The following is a 27,501-nucleotide window of genomic DNA, read 5'->3' on the forward strand; positions in this document are numbered from 1 at the left end:
CCAGTTTTCAATCATCTGGCTGTAATCTCTTAAAGAAGTTCCTCTCAACCTTGCAGGTAGTCTCTCTCACTTTTGCCTGGTCTGGATCCTATTTAGACCCTCCCTTTCTTTTTCTGTCTCAGCTTCCATCCCACTTTCTAGCTTCTTACCAGATTTGTGTGCCCTTCTGCTTCTTATTCCTCTATCCAGTTCCTCCTCCACTGAGGGAATTCATCCTCACAACTGAAAAAGTTCCAATGCTTCACCCAATAAATGTCAATTGCTCAGTGTCCCCATCTGCCTCAGTGGGTCTCTGTCCCAGGCATCCTTTAGTATCCTCCTCTCAACTTCCTCTCACAACCAGTCCCCACAGCCTTTTCTACTCTCACCTCCAGTGAACTACTAACTTGCTTCCTTTCTGTGCACTGTCTACCTCCTCTTCTCTCTTTTTTTCTAAATAATAGTACCCATTACTCTGCCTGCAACAAAGGAAGGACATCTCAGAGGACAGAAGATATAAGTAAGCAAGAACCTAAACTTCTGCCTTCCGTAACCTCCAACACACTTGTCTGCCCCAGAAAATGACACAGAAACTTTTTCTTTTATTAGACATTTGCTATTTTACACTACCTTTCAGCACTTTTTATGATACTAATAACATGGAAAGGGAAGGAAAACTTGTGGGATTTTTCTGCAGAGAAAGTACCAAAACTCTACAGAAAACTGAGTGCTGAAAAGCTGCTACACTACACCTGCTGACCAATCCTGGGTTTAATTTTATTTTTACTCATGTTCTCCTTGTCAGTAAGTAATGTCAGTGTCTTCTCACTCATCTTTATCACAAATGATTGTTCTACGTGGCAAATATTAATCATTCTCACCCGTCTCTATCTCTCGCCATTAGATTAATAGTCCCCAATTATGCATACTCTCCCCAGCACAGCCATTGTTTACACTTTCTCTAATGCTCTTCATTAGACCTGTGAGTGGATATAATTAGGGTTATAACTTAGCCATCCATTTTCTCAAGGACAGTGAGAAATGTAGTACAGCAAGTGTTTGGTTCCATGATAACATCTTTGACTAATAAGAAAGAAAACTCAGACATTATAGAGCCCCATCACATCCAGTGGGAACATTAATCTCTTACTTGGCATGTGTGTTCAATGTGTAAATTCCTTGTGGTTGTAGAAGTTGTAGACTGAACACACAGACAAGAGCTACAAACTGTTGCTTTGATCTTCACCACTTTCCATTTTAATGGAAAAAAATATGAAAGATAGCTTTGTTCTATAGCACTTGTTAGCTAAGACAAATAATGAGTAGTGACAAGGTGCTCATTCTTTCTCTCAGCATTTTTGAGAAAAGCTGGAGGCAAAGGAGATAGAAAGGACGCAGAAGGGGCATATTGTCTATTAACTGAGATGAGTAATCAGAAAACTCTATTACAGGTTACCTAAAAATCTCCATGAGTTTTAAGGAGCACTTCTGAAAAAAATGGAAGATTACATAATATTTTCTTTCTGGTTCTATCAGTAAATTGCTGTGGTCATCTGTTCTATAACATGTCTCTGTTCATGGGATCCAACTTTACCTGTCTGTGTCGCCTTGCTTAAGAAAGGAACAACTTCCATATTCCTGAGAAGATTATCGAAGACAGAGAATACTCAGAGCTCTCCATTCTGTAAGATATCCCTCTGTAAGGGATCTATTCCAATAACCAGAAGCCAAAAATTTTGTTCAATATCTTATTTATTCAAGAGACAGTAACACCAAACATTTGGTTTATATTTCTCATTAGCAGATTTTCTTAAATAAAAATAGTGAGGCATATTGAACAACTAGTTATCAGGTGAAAATCTTTCCTTAATTACAATCAAAAAATATATTTACTGATAATATGTCTTGCCCAGTTCAGGAAAAAGGTGAGTACTTTGTAGTTAATTATTTTTCATCCGAAGCTCTCATGTAATCAACAGATAAAATCATAATGCACCTGTAAATTAGATGTGTTAATAATCCTTTTACAAAATGGGGAGCAGATTAAGCCAGAGCACTGCTGTGACTGCAGTCAGAAAACAGTTCCTTAGTTTTTTGTGCCAACTACTAAATTAGTATTTTTAAAATACATTCTTGCTTTTAAAAATTCTTCCGTTTCATACTTAAGAAAAAAACCTCAATCTATTAATGTCACATTCTATTCAGCTTCTACTCTTTAAAGAGTATCTTCTCTCATTTCCTCTTCAGAAAATTGCAGTGGGCCATATGCTGCCACAATCAGAGGACTTCACCACTGAACATTTGCATGATTCGATTCCTGGGAGGTTCTTCAGAACGGGCACTAATTCTGGCGTTACTAGTAATTCCAGCAGTAACTTGTGCATAATGCAGAAGGATTATGGCATAGCAGACAGAGCACATGAAAAATGTTGTCAGTGAACCACTATTCCAGAGAAATTAATGGCAACTAGACAGAAGTTAATTATCCCTAAAGATAGTAGGGATAATCTTGAATGAAGTCAGACTACTTTGGAGTAAAAAAAGAAATGAAAATAATGGTGGAGCAGGTAAAATGATCTTTTGTGCCATCTACAATGATTAAAAACTTGTCTGTGCAAAGTAGCTCACTATTTCTCCTCTGATCTGTGGTCTGGAATTTCATCTAGAAGGGAGGACCAGCTTGGACAGATCCCTCAGCAAGTCTCCTTATAGATTACTCAGCCTGAACAGGACCAGTTCCAATGACAAAAGCAAGGATAGCTGCAAAACACAGCAAACTCTCAAAAATCATCACAAGAAAATAATTTATCCAAAGTACTAAGGCTACTGATCCTTTTACTGAAAAGAAAATAGACCGCATAAATTCATAAAGATAGACTAATGCTGGACAGGCTCAACATGCTCAACAAAAGAGTTTGTTTAATTGTACCATCAAATAGCTCGGACTAAATCTGAAGATATGTACAGAAAGAAAAGTTGGAGACCAATGGTTCAAAAGGTATGGAAACAAAATATATGATAAGTTTCTAATTCAAGAAGCATAATGTACTGACCAATTAAAGATGCTGGTTGTGGTAGAATTGTGACTTAAGAAGTCATTTGTATTAATTCTCATGACGTTTTAGTGTGTTAATATTTCAGTGTATATAGCATGATAATATTTTGACAGATACTGCCTTACTGTTTTCGGTTTATTTGGGTTAGCAGAATCTCATATGACTTACAACTGAGTAAGAACGGCACAGAAAAGTGGGATGCCGTCTTGACAATAAATTCAGGCCTTCTGTTCTGAAACTTTCTGAGTTGTAATTATCTCAAAAGTGTCTTGTAGGTTTTAGAATTATTTATGCAGGATATATTTATTTTCTCCCTGAAATTATATATTCACTTCAAGCACTTCAAGTGGAAATCTATATCAAGATATTAGAACTACAGACTCCCATTTAAATTTTATTTGGGGCAACAAGATCCACAGGGTTAATTAAGAAAGCATTATATAGTACACTACTGAAAAATGGGCTAATGGCTCCAGACCATAGGGGATAGAACCAGTAACACAAATATAGGATCTGAGAGGATGGTGTAATGGGGGCAGCAATAAAGTGAGAGCAGAAAAATGTTACTACCCACTGACGGTCAATAACTTGCTTAACTCAACACCTGTGACAGCTTGAATGGCTATGATCATCAGCAGTCACTTGGAGTTAAAAATCTGACTGAATAAGAGTCCCAGAAATCTTCTTTCACTAAAACAAATAAGTCACTCCAAACTTCTCTCCATGGCAAATTGACCCTATTTTGTAAAATATGATGAATCAAATCAATCACCTCAAATTATTCATTAGAGAGGTATTGGAGTCAATGAAGCCGTGCTGATTTCATAATCTGAGTATCTGGCCTACTAATTCAACCCCTGGATTGAAAGCAGGTTTTGAGACTACTCACAGAGCTTAAACAGTTGATGCTGAGATGCCAAAAGCATCATTTCAGAACTAGATAAAGAATTTTTAAAACTATATGTGAAAAGCATTGGCATTCAAAAATAGAAGACTTAGCTGTGATGCAAAATGAGCTGGTTGCACTTCCAGGCACATCCATTTCAAGACTATAGAAAAGAGAATGCCTGAGAAATACTGAAAATATGTTTTCATTCAGAAAATTTACGGTCATTACCTTTTTTTTTTTTTTTTTTTTTGGTAAGACCTGAAATTTATCAGGCTTATATTTTGTGCAGACACCCAAGTTTGAAAGTCAAAAGAGAGATCAAACATCTGTAGTAACAACACTGGTAATGGTATGCTTGGTACCTGTTACCAATTTAAGAGAAAGGAATTGGATCAGACAGAAAGCAGTGAGCCATAATAAGAAAGCAAAGTAGTAATGCCATTTGATGAAACAGGGAAGGAAAAATCAAATATTCCAGTCAGCATGAGCATCATCACTCTTTCTGTCTCATCAAGTATATATGGCAGAACTCAAAAGATGTCAGTCCCCCTTATCCTGATTTGTTTTTCTAGCTCTTTTATTTTCAGTTGAAAGGCTGCTGCTTCAGACAATATTACTACAAGGAGAGCAACTGAAATTCTTTAGCTCATTCCTCAGCATTTCTGACTAAGAAATGTTTGTTTGGGCAGCCTATTATTGGACATTCTCAAATGATCTCACAAATATGTTTATTTCTTTTTCCATATTACTTATACCGTGACATGAAGTTGCCCATTAAGTATTCTATATGGATGCTGGAATTGAAAGTTGTTCAGTTTGTGCAATATAAACTTGGGAAGAAAGGGAAATATTAAATTCAGTAACATTATAGTTGGAGAGAAAATTATTCTAAGTTCCTCTTGTTAGGCTATGAGAATTTGCTACATTATTAGAAAACAAATAATTGCAGGAACACCAAAACATTTGAAGCCCAGTTTTGCAGGGCTTCAAGGCTGTGTTCTTGTGCGTATTTCCCTATAAGAAAGCAAGCCTTGCACTGGAACTTTCTTTCATTAATGGGAAAATAGTGTCTATCACCTTTTCCTCATCTGTCTATTTTCCTGGAACTCAAAAAAACATACTGTCATTCTGACATCTGCCATTCTATTAGATTTGTTTGACATTGGTCAATGTAAATGTGTAAATTTACAAGGTAAATAGATGCAAGAGGTATATGAAGAAGAAAAATCTCTGTGCACACTCACTTGTACATACACACAAATGTATATGTACACAGTGTTTGGTTTCTCAAGCCTCATTTCCTAGGAAAGCAGGCTAAGAAGTAATCAAATTTCCTTCTTTATAGATTCTTAAGGCAGGTAAGAATTAAAATGTGAATCTGTGATAAAAGAAAAACATTTAAAAATTGCATCTAGTTTTGGCTGTCTAATCACAAAAAAATAACTCAGTTGAGTACAGACAGGCATGATAACTAGTGCATTTGCACGACAATGCATCAGAAATATCACAAACATATGAAAATATATTACAGCAATTAAGTCTCTTTTAAACTATTGTCCCTGGCTAGCTACAGTCAAACACATCCTAAACCCATCTGCCTTCTCCGGACTATAACATCGCAGTTAGTTAAACGTAAACACAGGCACACGGTGCAGATCATGTACATCAGTAAAGTTAAGAAACTATGGGGATAATCATGTTACCATCTTGTACAAATTACATGTGACACTGTTTGGGACAACAGCCCCGACATTTGACAGGGCAGCTACTATGGTTTTACAGCAGTATCAAAACTCATGGTTAGTACTGCAGAATTTAAAAAATAAACCAAAGACACAATTATCTCCCCTCAACAAACAAGCTAAAAAAAAAGAATTCAGTTAATGAAAAAACAGAGAGAAACACCAAACAGCTGTAATCAAGCACATCCTGAAATGCCTGGCATGTTCCCCATGGGTCTGCAGTTTGTTCTCTATTAGTGCCTACAGTGTCATACAGTATCTAATGGGATGTTGTGGGGGTTCTGCTTACCGCCCTTCCTCCCATACTTATTTGCTTCCCAAATGCTTTACTACTACATAAGTACTGCAGTTAAAACAGTAAAACTGATTTGCACACTGAACTACTTTTTTTAGCTGTACTTTCCAACTTGCAGGGCAAGGATCAGTTGGCTGCGTTATGACTGACTGCAAATGGGTCAGATTTTCCTCTTCAGGGTTCATCTGCAACACCCATGATCCTTCTTCCATCCATCTGTCAGGATTAGCTTATGAAAAACAGAAAGGTTAAAGCAAGCCCTTACTTTTCACCTTTCACATTTGCAAGGTCTGGCCAAAAGCTCACAGCTTCACAGCACTGAAATTTCACAAAGGTGTCTACAGCCCTCCTGGGAAAATCCTGAGATGTGGTAAAGGACATAAATCTTTTCAAAGCAGAAAAAAACAATAAACATCTAGTCTTTCATGGAGCAATAATCATGCTTTTAAAAAGATAGATTAAAACAGTTAACATCCCCAAAATGGTCTAGAAGATTTCTAAATTTTTGCATATCTTATATATTGAAACTACTTGCTGCCTCTACCACAGTGGCACTGGCATTGGGTAGCAAGATCAGGGCAGATCAGGGCAGTGGCAATGCAGCACCAGCTCTAGGAGGAAGTATCTAATCATCCAGGTGTATAGTTTCGGGAAGGGAGAATGAGAAAAGTATATTATATGCCCTGGAAATACAGCATATTAAACAGAACTCAGCCATTCTTTTTTCCAATTTATGAAAGAAGAGGATTTGTTTATACTATCTTATGAAGATAATATAAATATACACTTTCATATGGTATAAACGTATACTAGCTTATTAAAGTAGTGCATATCACGTAGTGGCCCAGGTAAAGCATGGACGATCTCGTATTTCTTCAAATAATTTGATTAAAATATCACTTCACCTTTTATACTTCTTTTAGAAAATTTGATTTTCACAGATGTTTCCTCTTGCAGAAGCAGATAAAGTCAAAATATTTGCTAGTATCTAACACGTGATTTTAGTCTTACTAAAGTTAATAGGAATTCTGTCATTCACTTTATTGCAAATGGAATATTGCTTTCCATTATAATGTCTAAAGATACTTGAATGAGATAGGCATTCTTTATATCTATCTGTTAATGACTAAAATATAAAATTAAACGATAAAGTTAAAAAGATCATGAAATGGGGTCCAAGAATAGAAGGTTATCTACTTTATACTACTAAATTCCCTATTTCAGTTCTTTTTTGGCTCCCATGATCTCTTCTAATATATGTAGCAAAGATTAAAGATTCCTATGGTTCCCAGCCCAAAAATGTCATCTTTTCTGTATGTTAATTAAATGGAGAATTAATAAGGCTATGTAAATAACCTGGGGGAATCACTGTTTGTTGCAGCCAGCATATGTAACACTCTTCCTGAGGCATGTGATCAGATATATATCACTGTATTTTATATTGCACTTCATGTATGTTGCCAGCATATAAATCAAAATTTAATTTAAAGTATTAACACAAAACATGCCAGCCCAGGTGTAAAGTGAAGTTTACACTTAGAAAGTTCACTCTAAATCTCTCTGAAATCAGTGAAGAGCTCTCTAAGAATTCAGTGAGCCTGGAATCAGACCCTTACTGATTTATGAAGGAATAGCCCAATTTCAAAGAATAAACAGGCCCTATTAAGTAAAGGGCAGTCCCCTTAGACAGCACATTTTGCTGGTGGAGCCAGAGTGGAACTGCTCTGAGATACCAGAGCTAGCCTTGAGTGCCTGGAAGCAACCCAGCATCATTAATGCGGTGCCCTGCCCCAGCTAAATAGATCTATTTGCCTTGGCTGGCCAATTCTGGCTGCTCAGGAAGAGCTTCAAGTAATCCTGCTGTGACAGCTTCCAGCCCTTGGGCTAGCTTATCTGCAAGTCACTTGAGTAGCCCTGGACTGCACGAAACCGTACCATTTTAATGCTTCTTTCCTGGAGCAGCAGCTCACAAATTCTTTCATTCACTCATTCACAATAATTTAGCATCAAAAAACAGCAGCAGAAAACATATGCCAGGGATTCTTTCCTTAAATGTCATTTCCAAAAATCTAAGCCTGAAGAGTAGCAGGATTTGAGATTGCCATGTCTATTTTTTGGCCTTCCACATTCCACCATACACACTAGCAAAAGTCAATTTTGGAAGTTTTGGAGAGAAAACTGTAATCCCAAGGCACCATGGTATTTATAATGAATCAGCCTGGACACTGGGTGCATTTCTTGTCATTATAACATTTCAGCAGGGGCAACTGTTGGAGTTCTTGTAGCAAACGGGCACATTCTGGCTTCTATATTTGTCATTTGGGTAAATGACACAAGCTGTTGGCAGATTAGAAGTACTGTGCATCCACTAGTTACACAAAAATAGTCTAGGTATTGTGTAAAGAATAGAAACAGATATAAAATATGCCAGAAAGATGAAATAATATAAATATTGAGTAGCTGTGAGTTTGCTCTATCCGCTCATTGGGTTGAAAAGGGAATATCTGTCATTTTCAATGTTTGTACAGCTCAGAGCAAAATGGGGAATTGTGCCATTTGGCCTCTACATGGTACCACAATATAAAGGTTTAATAATACATTATATTTTTGTCTCTGGAGTCAAAGCTTTTTTTTTTAAATCTCTTTTGAGTTTCCCATGTCTGAGCCTCTATCTTCTCTTATTTGTAGTATTCTCTATCTCTTATTAATTCCTAGTTTGCTGTCAGTATTTTCTCTTTTGCCTCATTTAAGTTTATTTGCTTGTTTTTTAAATATGAAAGTATTTTGGTCACCTAAGAACAGTTCCTGGTAGGCACATTTATACATAACAGAATGTAATTAACACAGTTAAAATTAATTGAATGTTAACAGCTTAAATATTCATGAACTACTTTCTTAATCTTATATGAGTTCTTAGCGGTAAATAGTCCCCAAAGATTATACAGTAGAAACAAAATAAAAAGCTGAGTTACATGCTACATGTTTCTGTGATAGATGTTGCTATGTATCTTCATTTTTATTGCAGTTGCTTACTAAAGTGCATCCATGCATCCTAAAATTTGGATAGTATCATCTCTCTCACACATAGGCCATCTTAGGCTTCTTATTCCCCAGCTCAGCTGATACCAACTCTTTTTTTTTTAATTTTTCCCCTCACTGAATACCAAGCCTTTGTTTCCATCGGTAGCTCTTGGCATGCCTCTTGGGTCAGGGACATTACAATTTTCATTTGTTGAAGACAGCTGCCTCAAAATATGTACCTCCTGGTGGTCAATTTGTCTTCAGAGTCCACCAGCCCATGTCAACCTTTAATGAGTGTGACACTAAAGAAAAGTGAAGAAGTTAGCCCGATGTGTCAATTTTATTTCAATCAGATAATCATCAAATAAATACATGTTGTTTCAGCTACAAGACAGTGACTGAGCTGAATGTCTTACAAGATATTTTTTACCAAAACATCATACGCGTAATGGGTTAGATGTTATAATACATTTCACTTCCTCAAGTGGCTAGTTTAATAATATTTTTCCTCAAGGATATAAAGAAATCTGATCATCCTTGTAAATCTGACCTGACATATTGAGTTATCCACTTACTGAGGAAAAACAAAGTAGGAAATGCTCTGGATCCAAAATAAAGTTAAAAGACAACTATTAAATGTCTTCAGATTGAATGCTGTGCATTAGGAAAAAAAAAAATTCAAGTTTTGGAGGCCAAATTCTCTTCTCAGTTCTTCAGCCTTGAATCAAGAGGAACTCCATTGATTCTGGAGGAATCATTCCACATTTATACTGTTGTAAATAAGAGCAATGCCTAGCTTTCTACCAGACTGTAATGTTATGAGTTGTACAGATCTTCATCTCCCACTGTGTCCTCCTGACCTCAGCAGCGTAATCTGAAAGGAGGCTCTTGTGAAGCACATTATGGCTCTTGCAAATATCTGTTACACCTTCTTTGCTTGGGGAACTCCCATTCCCTAAGCAAAGCCAACACCTCTCTCTTTGTTTCTTTCTTCAGCATATGGACACCACAAAGAGGAGGTTAAGTCACACATTTAAATTATGAAAAATTATTGCTTATTACCAAATATACTTCTTGTTTAGTCCCCCTGTCAGGACTCTTTCAAAATTCCCCCTTGCAACATAATACATCTGCACCTCCATTAGAAAACCAGAATGAAAAAAGCCAAGAAATTTCCCTTACTTTAAAAGGTAGTGCTTTTCACAGCAAAAAGTTCAGCAATACCAAATATATGTAAAGACAATGTGTATTTATACATAAATACTTAGCTTTGCTTATCAGCTTTGCTTATTTGGGGATTAAAGTCCAATTCTGCTTTAAAATAATATAGTCATATCTGACAAAAGGATTCTATATATTTTCTCATGGAAAAAATTCCAAATAATGTGTGCTGGGTTTACCAGTGAAGCAAAATGATCATTTGTTTTCCTAACTGTCAGGTCAGTTAACTCCACACAGCTAATTTTTTTCTTAACTGTGATATAGTGAAGATACTGTTGGACGAAAGGTAAAGACAGTTCTTATCTAAGTTATCCTGGACATGCTTTCTTTTCTTATGAAGAAACTAGGTCCAGGTGGAAAAGGAGAAACAGCCAATACAGGGGATGTCTGAACACCTCACAGTCCGGTTGGAAATGCCACTGTGCTGGGTGTTCAGCACACCAGGGCTTAGGCGAGCCGGATGTGTGCACATGAATGCTGTGGCACGTGCAGTTAGTCCAGCACATTTATTTTGAGTCTTAGATTTATTAGCTTTATTTTGGTGTAATATGCACACTCTAGAATCAGTCTGCAGGGTAACTCAACACATTGGACTATATATGTGTGCCAGCTCAGCAACACACATAGCCATTTTTCCATCACAATGGAAAAGAAGTGTGGGCAACCCATCCTGGGTGTCTGACTCCTAGGTGACTGCACTACCCTCAGGAAAGCTACACAAATAAAGTTATCTGACTGTGAGAAATTAGTGAAAATAAAGAAAAATAAAAAATCCAAATCTGTAATCTACTTGAGCGGAACTCATTTGTTTATTACATATTCTACCACAGATTTCTTGCCCTCCCTCTGACAATCTAGGCACAGAAAACCAAATTAGTGGAGGAATTTGTGTGCCTAAGAGTGCCAACAGGCAGATAGGTTTAGAATTATCAGACCCAAAGAACTGAAAAATTTTAGTCATATCACACTACTGTTGTAGTCTAGTTTCAGGTATTATTAGCTTTGTACCTCTACAAAAACAACCGGTTTCATGTTATGCATTTTGATTAAATTTACCACCAGGAAAAAAAACATTGTTTTGTTAATCACTTTCTCTCTTGTTAGTTGCCTGGTTTTTTGCCCCTTTTTTCCCCATGTCCATAGGCAGCTGCACTCTCACCTTTTCAGATGAAACTGTAAGTATAGCAGATAAGGCTTACTTAAAACTGCAACACCTAAAAATCAGCGGACATTTCAGAAAATGAAGAAATGAAGAAGCAAATGCTTACAGTGTGTGAGGAAGCATATCTGACACATGCAGAGTGTTTATAGCACACTCTGCATCAGTGTCACTCTCTAGCGCATGTCAGTGGACTCAAAGATCTGAGATAGAGTACTTAGGCGTGAAACACCAGCAATACACAATCAAAGCAGTGATAGCTATCACTGTTAATATTTTATTATCCAATTATTTTTTGTAATTTAAAGTAGTGTCTTAGGTTTCACATGTAAGTTATTGATCGTACAAGAACACCGTACAGCTTCCGTCATCTAACAGCCATCCAAACACAGGCACTGTAGATTCATTTTAGGGCTATGTTTATGGACCGAGTAGCAATGTAAACTATACAACAGCAACAACTACCAGAAAGCCCAGGGCATTCCTGCCCTCCCCCTTCCAATGGATAGTGTATTATAGATTTCTGAGAAAGAAAAAACATCCCCAGCAGGAGTATAATTGGGCCAAGGAAATACTCTGAGGATGTAGAAGAGTGATCACCTAGCAGATATATGTGATGGCCCCAATGATTGATATCGCATACAAGCTCAGGAACAGAAGATGTTGGAAAAGGAAGCCTTTGCGTACTCTCCAACTAAACAGAAAAGAGATGTGCAGGATTGATTGTGAATGGTTATGAAAGCCAAGAGTGAGCTATGGCTTGGAAAGTGACAGAGTAGAGAGAGAGTGATGGGAAATGCACAGAAGTGTAATTGGTTGAGTTACAGGGGAGATGGTTAAGAAGAATGCCTTTAATGGTTTCTATACCTTCCTCCCTTTGTTTGATTGATAATATATACGAAACTCTTGTTCCACACTTAGCATTTAAAAGACTAGCAAACAATCATATACAACAGATTTTACATCATCAGGTTATAATCATACATATGATTACATTACTTGATCCAGAACATTATTTAAATCTCAATAAAACCAGAAATAAAAATGTGCTTGAAATTAAGCTTGGGAAAAAAGAGCCAAAATGACACATTTATTCTTTTTCATCGCTATTGTTAAAAGCTAGCTGATGGCTTCGGCTATTTATTAGGGTACTTAAGAAGCTGTCAATGTATCTGAAGGCTCCTTTGTTTCTTTAGGAAAAAAAAAAGACAAATAAATTAAAGGAAGTTCAAAAAGAAAAGCACCACTTAACTATTTCTTTTTCTCTAATAAGTTCATTTAATTTTCTCCCTCTTTTGAAATCGTGCTTTATTGTTTTCTTTTCTGATCAAACAGCTTCCAAAAATAATGAATAATCTCTCTCAGTCACAAGCAATGCTTCAAGATCAGATCAATATGCACACACAATAGAAGACAAAAGATTTAATATTAGAATTTCTAAAGGATTAGCGATGAAGTATCTGCATTAAACATTATGAAAAATGCTTGGATAGTGTCAATATATCTAGTATTATTTTCACCCTTTTTTGCCTCTAACAAGTAGTGAAGACTTTCATTTTTCAATTTGCATTTAATATGGCAGCTCTGATCATTTGGGTCCTAGTCATAACAAGGCAACTGACATTAACTGTCTTCTAAGGGCCGGTATTGTATATCAGCTCAAAAATCCGTGTGAAGAATGCCTTGAATACAACTAATCCCTAAGAATTACTCTTCCTGAGAAATCTACACATTCTATATTAATGCTGGAAGTAAATCTCTCCTCGTTCGTAACTATGACTCATATCTCCTCGTTCATAACTATGCAAATATTTAAGTTAACATCTTTTTACCATACGGTACCTCTTAAGAACCTCTAATTAAGCGGTAAAACAGCAATACCTCAGCTATATTGAAAGAATTTCTCTCTGTTAGCCAGCAAATCATGGAAAAAGTCCTGCAATATACCTTTGCATTTGTGTTTGTTTTTCTGTAATGACAGACCTGATTTGGTCAAAGTGTCTCATAGACTGCAAAATTCTTTTAATGTATCTGCATTTTAGTCTTCAAAAAAAAAAAGAAAAGAAAAAAGGAAATTAAGCTACAAAGCTGACATTGAAAGGGGTATCAGGTTTTTTGCCATTTTTTCTGTTGTATGTTATGCTATTAACTACAGATAGTTTAAGCATTAGAAATAGCTGTGTATATTAATGTCATATAGCTTCAGTGATAATGTGACATTAGCTTCAGTGATAGTTTTTCCACCACTCTTGGATAGCAAGACACCCAGATGTCACTTTAATAGGATTAGTTAGCATGGTTTCATCAGGTTCTGCTTTTGTCCTCATTTGGAAAGTTCATGCTTAATAACTTCAGTAATGCAGTGTATGCTAGATACTAACCACTCTTGAATAAACATAAATCTGTGTCTCATGAAAATGAGCTCAGCAAGCTCCTGTGTGGCTACTCACACGATGTGAATGAGAACTGCTCCAATAAAAACAATTTGGTAGGCTGAGGCCCTTAAATATAAGCTAAAATGCTAAAAAATATCTTAGCCAATCAATCCTATTTTCGACCACAAAGAAGGACGATAGGTTTTTGCTTTTTCCTTCCTAGAAGAAAGTCTACTTTAAAGGCCCATTAGGATGAGCACTTCACTTGTCCACCGTAACACATGTAACGAAGCATTCATAACAATGACTGGCCTTTAGGATATGAAAACTGACAAAAATGTATTCTTATTTGGCAGCAAAGATGATGATACTCATTTCCAAACCAATATGAAAAAAATACCTTTTAGTTAATAAAATTCCCCAAATTACTAAAGCATATACACAACAATTTTACTCTTCTGTTTCCTTTATTCATAAGCTGTGTATTTAGCTTGAAAAGAAAAAGAAAGATGAAGAAAACAAGTGCTGATATATTTCATGTGTTGCAAAAGGGCAGAACACTGATTTCTGGTTTGGGATATTGCCTCAGTGGGTGTAGTGTCTCTCCCTGCCCCCTTCAATCCAGGGGAGAATAGTTCTCCTTGTATTCCAATGCAGAATGGCAACTGTGTACAGGGAGAAGAGAGAGAGAGAATAAATCATACAATATGTTCACTTTTGTACTGGTTTGTATAAAAGATCATGGAAACGGAGTGCAACTTTTTTTCACAGAGTCATTACCATTGCTACAAATTGATCTAAGGACATTTTAGATATTAGTATAGCCTTTATTCAAAGGTGGTGTTCTGAGTGCATTCAAGGTAATAGCAAGAAAATCTCCATGGGCCTAAGAATTATATACGCTGAGATACGTGTATTGGGCACAATTTTTTATTGGCACAAAAGGAATCCAATTTCCAGGTTCATTACCCAAAACAACATAGAAATTTGAAACAAGAAAACATTTTAGTGCTTGAACTATAGATCAAACTATAATTCATAGGCCATATTCCCTTATGGATTGTGAGGATAAGGAGAAGGGGAAGGAAAAAAGCAATTTTTCTGCCCACTTGATCGATGTTCTATTTGACCTCTGAAATGCCCTCTTGCCATAACCTTTTAAATACCATCTGCTCTTTTTGTGAAGAGTGTGATGGGAAGGAGTCACTTCCAGACAGCAATTGATTATAAAAGCATTAATCAAGGACATGGATTATCTGCAGCATGATATTGTGTGCTGTAGTTAAGCAATTTCACCTTAAATGTGATTGGAAAGGTTAATCCCGTTTCTCAAGCCTAATTTAGACTTTGTATCAAACAACTTAGGACATCACAAAACCAGCAGTAAGCAGCAAACAGGAAGTGAAAAATTGTCGCCTTCTATTATAATGTCTTGCAAACTCAGGCTTGTGAGAATGGATAAACAATAGGTCCGTAGTAATGCTCTCCAGCTCTTCAAAATTAAGCTAATTTTCCCAGCTTTCACTCTCAAGCCACTGAAACTGTTCTTTCCTTCTTTATGCATGTCACAATTAATTTCTTTTTCAATATTTAGCATTCTTATGTAACAATATCTATTAAGTTGTTTCCTACCACAGAAGGATTATGAAGTCCTTTACTGTCATATGTTTATTCTCAAGATATCGGACAGAAAATTCTCATCAGGCCTACTATACAGGTGGGCGAGTTACCACCTGGAGAGGGGTTAAGAGGCTCGTACAAGCTAACACACAGCGACTGTGCGATGGCTGGAATGCAGATCTGGCACGGGGGTCCATGCTTTGACAACCAAACTGCGCTTTCTCATTAACACTTCGCTTCACGTTTCGAGGTAATGTGTGAGAAGTTAGCCCACGTAAGTATGGCAATTGCTGATAGAGAAGGCTGCAATAAATACATGTCAAGTATATTGTAAGGTTGAGGTAATTTATTTTTATCTGGGCCTCCAAACAGGCTGATTATACTATGAAAAATTAGGATAATCTGTACCTTTCTCAATATCTGTTGTCACCATCTTCAGATAGGGCAATCTGCAATTAATAAAGTGATTTATAAATGTTATTACACTTAAAGTAATCACCAGGAGCTTGGCAATGGTCATTTCAGACAGCTGGAGTTGCAGGGGGAAGTGGAGGAACCATCCTGTTGAGGAACCATTCAAAGGCCAACAAAAATGGCGTCAGCCATACCATGTAGGTACAGGGAAGCTGAATCACAGGTGAAACACAAAAGCTCAAACTGCTACTAAAGGCTGAATTTATATTCTGCTTGGTTACTTCCCTTTCTTGAGCTGCTTTGGCATTTTCTCTTGCTCATCTACTGAAACCTGTCAGACTTCCCTCAAAGTCATTGGATAAGGCAATGGTTTTCAGCCTCCTCTGAACAATAGACAAAAATATTGAAAAAGAAGTATGCTGAGGGTAATAGCTTGTTTTATTCTTCCTATCTGTCTCCAGTTTAATTGTTTAATTTCCTGTTCCTGCAGACAACATCAGGGCACCATCTAGTCCATAAATTATGAATATGTATCACAGACAAAAGTGCTCAACCCAGAGACATAAATACCACAGATCAGAAGCAATAAAAATATGAAGAATAAATGCCAACAGAGAACCAAGAGTGTCAATAACCTTTCTAAAAGGAAGCCCTGCATCCACATTATGTTATCCTATGTATAAACAGAAGCAATATAAAACTTCTCGTTGAGCAAGTCTAAATGCTATAATGGTGCTCCCAAAGAGAAATGTGGAGCTTGGTGCCATTTACTGTTTCTGTGGATTGATTTCTTCTAAATTGAAAGCACTATTCTACAATAAAAAACAGAAGCTCTATGCTCATACACATAAAACAGATCAGTTACTAGCACTTCAGGTTTCTCAAATGTGACAGGAAATCACAGTCCCAAAACACCCATTTCAGGAATTTCTGGTTGTTTCTGGTCTCCTTTTCAATTTAAAGGTAATATATATGCATGGTCAGCTAGCGTAAATAAAGTACCTTTTGACCTGGGCTGCAGCATAGCATCAGTATCACCGCAGACCTGCTCCTGAGAGCAAACTGCAATTGCAGATGCAGTAGTGGATACTGGCAGATGCATTATGCCTCTTGGATCTCCTTAAAGTTATCCTATAAGATGCAATCTTCATGAAATTTTACTGGCAGAGCACTACTGTAGAGCCCATGACACTGCTCCTCTGGGGAGTTTCCTTTGTGGGCCCCAGTTGTGCTCTGCTGCAGCAGGAGCAGTGTCAAGGGCTGGCAGCTCCCTGGCTGCAAGCGGGAAGATTCCCAACTTCTGAATACTGTCCTGTACTTCTTGCCTCAAGCCAAGTTCAACGTAGTCAAACAAAAAGGGAGAGATTTAAAATCAGTGAATATCTCTGAAATGTTGAAGTGGGATTTGATGTTTGATTCTTAGTGTCCAGTGAGAGAAAATCTAGCTAGTGCTCGAAAGATTTCTCTGGTTAGAAACCTCTTACACGTCGGAATGGAGACTTTTCACTAAACATTCACTAAGTATGAATTTTTTTGCTAGGAAATTTTAGTTTCAGATCTCCTGAACAACAGAAACTTAAGCTTTTCCATCCAAAAGCAGATAATTTAATAAAATATGATTTTATGAAAGCTTCTGGAGGGCTTTGCTTCATTCTCTTGCAGAACTACAGTTACTTTGCTAAATTATAGAGGTTAGTTGAAACTCAGCGCTAAAATATTTTGTTACTTTTCAGGGGCCTTTTAATAATCACAATTTCTCTTCAACCAGGACACAAGGCATTCCCCTTGATATGGTGGTGGCAACCATCATAAAGGTACTACAGCATTTACTTTGCCTATGACATCAGAAACCCAGAAGTTTGATCTAGCCCTGTCAGCTTTGCTTCATGCATGACTTAATTTGGGTTGGGATGCAGATTTCCTGTCTTTATTCCCATATCAGGATTGCTTGCTCTACAGTTCCATATTATTCCCACTCTATACATCTCACTGGTAGGTTTTCATTTTTTAAAATGCATGTTTAATGCAGTTCATCAGCTCCAACAGTCTTAAAGATCTCTATTAGCTCTTGCAAAATATTGTGCATAATTTGTAACTTTCCTAATATTTTCTATACAAATACTGAAAAAAAATCAAAAATGAAGTTGTATTTCAGATTTTCTTTTTAAATTAAAAAAAAGAACTTTCATGATATTATCAAGATTTGTAGAAATGGGAAATTCAAGTGGTACTTTCCTTCCCAGATCAGATCTCAATTTAAGGAGGAATTTCAGCTAAAGGGATCAACCAACTTCATGATGTAAAATACGAGGCCTGATTCATAACTACTCTTGACAAAGCCCATTTCGTGTCTGTACACCTGTAAATAGATAACCATTAAAATAGCAAAATGTAGTAGCTTGCTCTCAAGTGGTGTAAGCTAACTTTATATTGGAATTCAATTTAGAAAGAATCATTTGGGCCCAATTCTCTTAAAGAATGAAGAATGTATAAGAAAATGGGCATTTCACTTGCTTTGTGTGGATATAAATGATTACACAACATTCAGAACAATAGCAGGAAAGCTGGGTCCATCCACTGAAGCGGAAGGGCCTGAGGTAACCACAACATGACAAATTAAGTTCTACATTTTTGCTTCTAGGACACACCTGTCAACCAGCTGAAGTGTGTCCCAAGTTCATCTCACTGCTCTTTAGGCACTTAATCGAGATGCCTAAGATAGGAGCATCACCAGTGTAAACCAGTATAACCCTGTGTGCCAAATCAGAGTATCAGCTGCATGCTGTCACAACTCTCAGATATCATTTTGGTAGCTCTTGCACTACAGAAGTCACAGGTGATATATGACAACAGAATACATAACATAATTATGCACGATCATACACAAAGGCCTTGTAAACAGTGTGTTACATCGCTCCAGTGTCCATCCACTCCATAAAAAAAAAGCATTTCATAAATGTTCCGATGTTTGGTAGTCTTGAAATATCTTCTGTCTAGTATTGTCTGTTAGTTTGCACTTTCTAATAGCTTAGGAAGAAGCATAATGATGATACTTCATGAGCACAGGTTGAATAATATATTCTTAAGAATATCAGAATGGAGACAGCAGCTCCAGATCAAGATACTGTCTTCAATGTAATAATTCAATTTCTTTAAATTTAACTAACCAATGCTTTCATATTTTATAAAAATAATACATTTACTACCATACTAATTACTTTTAAATTTAAAATAGTCAATTTTAAAATAATTTAAGTATTTCTCACAATAAATCTATATCATATGAACCTCTGTCTGCCTGCAAGAACTGTCTGCTTGCAGGTACTGGTAGCAGGCAGCAGACAGTCTGTGGGTACATCTGCCAGAATGCACTATGCCATATCTGGCAACTGCACAGGAATGTGTGCAGGGGGTATCTCTTTGTTTGTAGTTGTTTTTTCAGACCACTTTGCAATGTCTTTTAGAACAGAGGACAGAGTGATTCAGGGAATACCAGATTCCACAGTAAATTACTTTCCACATTTCAGAATGCACTTTTCCCACAGAGTATTTTTTTTTCAATTCCTCAAAACAATTTAGCTATATTGACAAGTACTGTAATTAGATCTCAGACAATAGAACAGAAAGAGAGCCAACAGAACTGCATAAATAATTCTACAAAGGAGCATAATTAGAGTTAAACTAAGAAGCAATGAACGGCTGCATAAAAGAACTACAAATTCATTAAAACAGCTTTCTATTGTTCATTTAAAATCTATTATTGAAAATTAAAATGTGTGGGTCTCCATTGCTGAAATTGCTGTTCTTCACCATTTAAGTTGTTGACACAAGGAGTTAAAAAATGTTCCTTTATTGGCATAGTCTATTCCATGGAGATTCCAGACAAAGCAACACAGCTAAACATCAGAGGATGGCTTAAAAAAAGAGATCTAAGGAAAAAATTCCTGCATATTTCTAGGTGTGGGTGCTTTCCATCCTTTTAAGTTTGACCATTAAGCTCATTGCTATGGTAAGGCAAGACAGGACAGAGTGGGAAAATAATGCCAGATTGCAATGTGATGAAGGAAAAAGAGCCAAAAAATGCTGCCATCTCTTGCAAACATAATTTTAGACCTTATGCCAAAAATAATGCATTTAAATAAGTGCCTGTCAAGTAAGCAATGTTTATTCAGCCATTTGAAATTAAGGACTCTCAAATGCTTGCCACGGAATGTAAAGCAGGTAATATGAAAAAAATATATAAAGTAGAGAAAGATGATTCTGAAATAATTTTTCTGGATTTCCATAACCTGAGGGAGAGTTATGAATATACTAAAAGAGAAAAATATTAAACTAATACCAGTAATCCCAACTCTTGTTTCACTGCAGCATAACTGTTAATTTCAGGCTTTCTCCTCCTCTAATCAACAGAAATCTAGGCAGCATCTAGAATCTACACAAAGTTTGTCACATGGCTGAAAGACAGGGGAGACTTTGCTTTGACCTAAATGAGTTCCTTTTCCTACAGCACGAGAGTGTCTTTATTCCACACAATTGGTTAAGACATTTTTGCTAATTGTGCTGTGCTCTCACTGGAATATTGCTTGTAAAATTTACAAATAATTTAATCTAACTGGGAACTGGAGCCTCGTGGCTCATCAAGAATGCTACTTTTAACTTGAGTACCATTTAGTTGGTACCTGAAAGATTAATAAGCTTTTGGTTTTCCACTTAATGTGTCAGAACCCAAATTAATAGCCTAAATTACATAGTAAACTGAGATGCTAGAGAGCCACATCTCTACCACCTAACAGAATTTCCTCCAGAACCCCTCCCCTAGGTGTGAAGAAATGTATATACCGAAAAAGCAAAATATATACACTTATCAGAAGGGTAATTTCTGAGATTAATTTATATTCCAAAGCAGCAATTTGAAGTGACATTATGATGCCAGAGCGGGGTGCCACCGCACTACCCTGCTCAGCGAGGCATGTGTCAGCTGGAGCATTCTCTGTTTAGGACCTGAATGACAGTGGGCCTGGGGGGGGACATTGCACAGGCAACCGCAACCAGCAGAATGTTTGCTGCAGCTCTTCTGTAGGGTTACCATCATGTTAGCACCAACATTTCAGAAGGGAAGGCTTTTGCATTTGCATCTCAACTAAAATTTTTTACATGGTACAGCATGTAATGCAATTTTTTACGTGGTACAGCAATTTTGTTTTGTTTTGTCAAAGATGACTTAAAATTGATACAGGATAGAAGAAATGAAATGGAGTGCCTGCCAGAGAAAAATGCCAGAGGCCAAATCAAACAAATGTCTGCATTTGGCACATAGATATTGTGGCAATAGACATATTATAAATTTCTTTCCCGCTCCAGGGACAGCTTAAACATTTGCATTAAGAAGTCTTTGGATAAAATACCTAACAACAGGTAGAGCAGGGACAGGTTTTCTTCTTACAGGGGTGTGTGTGTCTCCAGATCTTGCTTGTTTTCATCCTGTCCCCATGAGTCTTGCACTCGCTCATGCGTGGCAGTCCCCAGGAGATGTTGCAGCCATCTGGCTGCGGTGGGAGGCCCCCATGCCAGGCACGGTTGCCGCTCCCCTGTGTGTTGATGGAGGCAAGCTCCCTTGTTGGAAGGAGCTGGGGCTCTGGGTGCTCCTGGGCTAAGCTCTCCATGTCGCTGTCCACCCTTCCCACTGCTGGGCTCCAGCCACAAAGCTGCCGTGCAGGAGATGGACACTTACTGCCATCGTACCTAAGCGACAGGGGTGCGCGCACTGAAAGAAATGCAGCTACCCAAGTATGGTTTGTAGATGCAGAAGTGGGTTAGCATTTTGGTGAGAGCTTCCTACCTGGATTTTGAAAAGCATCCAGACCTGTAAGAGTTATGGAGTCTGAGAGACTGAATCCCTTGAGAGCAGAGTAGACCTGAGGGTTTGAAAGTTTTAAGCTTAAAAATTGTGCATGCTTGTCTATATGCTCTTAGGCTTAATTGCAATTCTGAGCACACTTTTCTTTCACTTACAAATCTATTTCAGTAAATTGTATTCATAGCATCTTATTAAGATTAGTAAAAAAACAAAACAGAATGAATTTTAAACAAAATCCCCCAAGTGTTTTGTTAGGAAAAAAGGGGAAAGAGATTGAGGTCATCAGCCAGAATATAAATCAATTGGTGGTGCAGAAAATGGTATGCTCCTGCAGCTTAGTGAAATACAATGTAATATATCTGAACACCTAAAAAGGAGGACTCTTTGTGGTTTTCTTGAACTAGCTAACATTCTGATTTTCCTTGCTAACAATACCTTCTTTTTATAGGGACTAAAATGTTATTTAAACAATTATATGCTACTAAGTAAAAGATGAATTACAGAGAAAATTGCACCATTAGTAAAATTTAAGTTCTTAACTTCATGTAATAAAAGATGGTAACCTTTCTGTAATGGCATTACAATTTACCATTTATTATAGAAGACTAATTTAGAAGCTAAAATGAATTCTGGTTCTGGTCTTATTACTCTGGCTGTTACATTTCTATGCAAGTTTTAATTCATAATACAGCTCTGACAAAATTAATGAAGAATATTTTAAAATAATTTAAGATCTTGGTTTGGGCAGAGAACTATGTTACAGATGATAGCCTTGATTAAAAAAGTAGGGCAACACATTTATAGAGAAATAATATAGAGCACCTGTGATATTTAAAATACATCTGGTATCATTCCTGTATTTTGTACTTACAGGCCTTTCAAAACATCATGATGTTTCTGTGAAGTGTTATAGTAACAGCTCACTATCTGGGTCCATCATTGTTCCCCTGTGAAATTCTATTTCTAGTACTTTAAGTATTAAGTAGTAACCTAATTTTTAATCCAGAGCTAGAGGTAATAAAATTGAAATTTAATCTTGGAGCAAATTTAATGTCCAGTTCTTTTATTTTTTATCATTATTATTATCAGCTTGAAAATACTGCTCCCTCTCCTTCCAGAATTCTTGTTTATTAAACAGTTTTATGTAGAAGGTCCAGGTAGGGATGAGAATGAAGTAACCTTTCTAAACAGCCTTTTCCCTGCATGAACTTCAAGAAAAGTATTTTGAACAGAAACATCCAAAGGCGTGTAATTTTTCAAAGCTAGTCAGAGCGCAGGCCTGCTTCTGTGGTGTCACTGGGTCATTGCAGTAAGCCTGGCATAAGCTAGCTGGTGACAAACTTGACTTTTGCCAAACAGTCTGACATGAATGAACTGTAAGATAAGTGAGCCTAGGAGAGCCCTTAGTGATACTGCTGCCGTATGTTTTGAGCGCTTTACTCTCTCCTTCTGCAAAAAGTGTTTTGCAATACTCCAAAATTTGCTATTTGTAAATAAATAAATAAAGGAAAAGCTTAAAATACAGGGCAGTGGTCATGGTTTGCAGCCTGAGCCATCTCAAGACCATGCACCTGGCCAGACCCAGTTTCTCACGTGCACCAGAGCCCTGCCACTGTCCTTGTCAGCCTTCACACCACCACGGCTCGATAGGCTACTTACCGAAGCCGCCAGGCTGGCTTTGCCTGAGTTTTGATGACTCCAAAGGTCATTTTGACTCACTGAGGATAACAGGCACAGAGCACAGCACCACCACCCCTCCACCTACCTAGAACCCACCACCCCACACTTCCAGCCACAGCAAGGGATGTGCCAGAGTGGGCTTGTACACAGCTCTCCCGGCCAAGGCCAGTTTTCCTGCTGCCTTGTGTCACTCTGACAGTCCAAAAGGGCAAAAGTATCTTCAAATCTGATTTAAAATCTCTATTCTTTTAGACTTTTTCTAGTGGAATAGAAAAACGTATTTTAGCTAAAAGCTGCAGAGTGTCATTGGATTTCAGTGCAGTGCTGACAGAGACTCTTCGTTAATTGACTCATGTTTGTCTTTATTTTAACGATCGCCACATTGGTTCGATGGTGCATCCCCTGCATTCTTTATAATTGTGATGCTAATAGCACTACATTAATGAGCATAAATAAATTCATTTTAAAAAATAGCTTATAATTCAGGATGCAAAACCTGAAATTCTTTCTCAAGTGGATGGAGAAGAAGTGAAAATGTCTGAAACACCTCATACCAACAGTCATTTCTCCATGAAGCTGTCACCATTAAAAAGTTAACATGAGCACACAGATGTATCTACGACACCACAGCATGTTACAAGAGTTCTGGTGCTGGAGCAGGTAATGACCTTTGGTATTTCAAGCTATTTGAGTGAGAGCATACATGCTGTACCATCTTAAAATGCAGACTTTTTAATGCTGACAGGTATTCCTGGGTGAAATCTCACAAAACAAGACACAGTAGTTTAAAAAACAGCCAAAAAAGCATTTGGAATAAGAATAAAAATAGAAGTATGTTTTCATCTGTCACAGAGCTATTTTCCTCACTCTCTGCTTTGCTTTAGTGCTAATATGAACTTGAAATATAATAAAAATTTATATTGATCTTTTCTTTATAACATCATGATCTCATCTGAGCTGGACTACCATCTCTCTACCGCTCATTATTGAGCAGAAGCTTAACATTTGATTTCCCATCTTCTCAGTTAGACCTATTAGAGCACCTAGTAAGTGTAAATTTATAATACTGTGAACAGGCCTTAAAAATAAAACACTTTTTTTTTTTAAAACTTGCTAGCCCAGTGCCTTGGGAATTATAAAGTGATACTTACCGTAAGGAATTCAGGCCACTGGTCATAGCAGTTATCCAGTTATGCACACACCTGTACAGGATCTCCTTCAATAACCTCTAAAATTTAAGAAAAGGGTTATCAGCTCTGTGCAATCGAAAGCTATCATCCCTGCAATCAGAGGTTATCCAATCATGGTTATCATCTATGGCTATATTCTACAGAATAATTCAGAATAATTTTCCTTTTCATGAATAGAGAGGAATAGCTGTTCCTGATGTTGCTATCCCTCCTTTTTTTTTTTTTTTTTTTTTTTTTTTTTTTTTTTAACAAAATACATATTCATCACATATCACCATGGTATTTCTCTTCTACTTTCTCACAAGGGCAAATGAATAATGCTGGCACCGTAAGTCCTTTTGGGACAATCCTCATTGGTGCTGAATTCTTGTGCAGATCCTGATTCAGAAACAATAAAGCTAACTTGTCATCATAGTAACAGAGGAGTTGTAATAATGAAAGAAAGGACTTGCTTCAGCAATGTCTTGAGAGACTTTTTTAATTTTGTATTTTTAAGTCTGAGTTTAAATATGGACAGGGATATTCCAGGTAATTCCTGGAGTCCTTACAGCCTGTAATCACCTGAACAGAAGTGAAGAAACATTTTTGTGGGTGTCCTATACAAAGAGAACATTCAGGAAAATTATCAACTTCCTCATCAGTCCTTCTTAACTTATAACAAAACTTATAACAAAACATAAACCTGTCTCATTTGGATTTCAGCAAAACAATCATGTTCATAAAACCTAGTCATTGACAGAAAGCTAGTTGAAAAATGTTGCCATATGAAATCATGGCCTATGTTTCATCTTTGATTGCATGATAAACTGCCACGAATTACTTCCTATTTACTGGAGGCAATTAAGTGTACACAAGTAGTTACCAGGAAAGATGCGACATGCTACATAATGTTGAACATTTTACATGTTTTATGTGACCATATACTCTCTTACCTGCTATTAGAATTCTGTATCTAAAACTTCATTCATATGCTAAGAAAAAATGTGCTCCTCTCATCAAAGAATTCACAACCTGTCTCATTAACAAAAAGCACACTCTCTTCAGGATCTGTCCCTGACAAATGCAAAAGCATCCCTAGCAAATGCTGTTGCTCTCTCACAGAAAGTGTTCCAGGCCTTTGGTTATCTACAAGTATTGTACCTGTAAGACTGCTGATAAATTAACAGGTATATGGTTGCAAAGAGAGAAAGGATGCTCACTTTAAAAGGCTATTTAAAGACTTAACAGGCCGAATATTAATACAGCTGATAACATTAAGCGGGCATAAAAATATGTTTGCTTTAGCTAGTCATAACCGAACAAAGAGGTCAAAATTCATTCATGTGTTTTGCAACAGATGTGCATCTTCACAAAAGCAAGTGAAGCCATATTGTACAAATATTCTATCATATGGGAAGATAATCTGGCTTCCAGTCTTTTATGAAACACAGATTATATAAATAAACTGTGGATTGGCTGAAATATTTTTAACCCAAAATACAGGTTTGTCAGTATTTTGATACTCAGAATAGGTTACAAAATGATAGGACTGGAAAAGATGCCAGCTTCTTCCCTCATTGCTAATACCACTCTAGATTAGGAGTATGAAGTATAATGCAGTCACACTCCAGTGACCAGATGCTCTGTTGATATCAGACATCCCAGACCACCTGTTTTCACATCCTTATGCACACTTTAGTCTGTCATTCAAAATAGTCTTGTGCTGCAATTTGGCATTGGATTTGATTATTGCTCTGGCAGGGAGCCAGACCAGAGCACAATACTCTCTATCTGTCAGTAAAATCCAAGCAAAGCCATGCAAAGCAATATAATCTACATTTTTGTTTTTATAAGCATTTGTTTATGAGAAGGAAGAGAGAGGAAGGAGGAAGACGACTAGGGGAAAAGAAGTGAAACAGTTACACCTCGGAAATTACCGCATAATCCATTCTTGTTAGCATTTCAGATTCACTGGTTCCCAGACATTTCAGCCACTGTCAGTCTTTCGCAGTTCTCCAGCTCACCCACAAAACCCACGCTCCTCACAACACCATGAACGAGTTACAAAACTGGAAAAATACTAAGGGAGATACCAATGACCTCACTCTTTGCTAATGCAATTCCTAGTGAGGAGAATATGTATTACTGTGGTCCCTTTCACTGTCGATACCAGATATACACTAAAGGAACTCTTTGTAACATTGCACCTTCCTGGAATATAGCCAGAGTAAGTTTGGGCTCTTGCATTTCCAGCTGAGAAATTTCAGATAGATATATGCATGAATGGACACACAGTGTAGCTGAGCTGCAATGTGAGTAGTGTGTGTGACACATCCAGAAGGCCAGGGCCTTTGTCCAGAACCTCTGGAGCTCAGCTGAGGAACGCTTCCATATGTAAGGCAGCTCAGCTGGAGCGCAGCCACGTGGTGTCCTGAAATCCTGAATAAATTGAGAAATTATTTTTCTTTTTATTGCCTAGGCAAATAAAAATTCTAGGTGGAAAAGGATGACATGTACGAGGAAATACAAGTAAACGACAACACTATGCCAGGCTTTGCCTTGCACCACACTCCTCAACCTGAACCCCGGTTCCCCTCCCGAACTCTCTATATAACGTTATCTATTAAATTATAGACTGGCATATGTTTTTCACCAACAGCATCCTCTGTACAGATGATAGTAAACTCAGGGTTTTAGTTCTGGTGTCTCTTCTTCAGATAGTCAACTCTCTACCCCTACTGAGAGAACCAAGTGTTACAAGACTCTTTCAGACAAAGGAGTGAGGTTAGGCTAAAACACTGGCAAAAATAGACGTGATCTAATCCATCCGACTTTGAATTGATCCTGTAGTATAAATGTCAGAGGTGTGGTGAATAGTAGCACTTGCTGAAAATTCATGAGCCACTATAAGCAGCCAATCTTCGGCCAAGATGTCTAGATCCAGAAGGGGATATACGACCTATTATATATAACCTTATTTCTCCTGGCACCTTCTGGTTTCAGCCTCTGCAAAAATAAAACTTT

General features: G+C 37.2%; 1 long non-coding RNA gene across 1 annotated transcript; it reads right to left on the reverse strand.

Moving 5' to 3' along the window:
- Window positions 1-14,164: 14,164 nt before the first annotated feature.
- LOC112987887 (uncharacterized) lies at window positions 14,165-24,536 on the reverse strand. The gene is made up of 3 exons (XR_003260404.2): window positions 24,460-24,536; window positions 15,766-15,806; window positions 14,165-14,402 (listed from the first exon to the last, which is right to left on the reverse strand). It is a non-coding gene; the product is annotated as an uncharacterized LOC112987887 (long non-coding RNA).
- Window positions 24,537-27,501: the final 2,965 nt, after the last annotated feature.

Source organism: Dromaius novaehollandiae, chromosome 1 (assembly GCF_036370855.1).
Source record: "Dromaius novaehollandiae isolate bDroNov1 chromosome 1, bDroNov1.hap1, whole genome shotgun sequence".
Lineage (NCBI taxonomy): Eukaryota > Metazoa > Chordata > Aves > Casuariiformes > Dromaiidae > Dromaius > Dromaius novaehollandiae.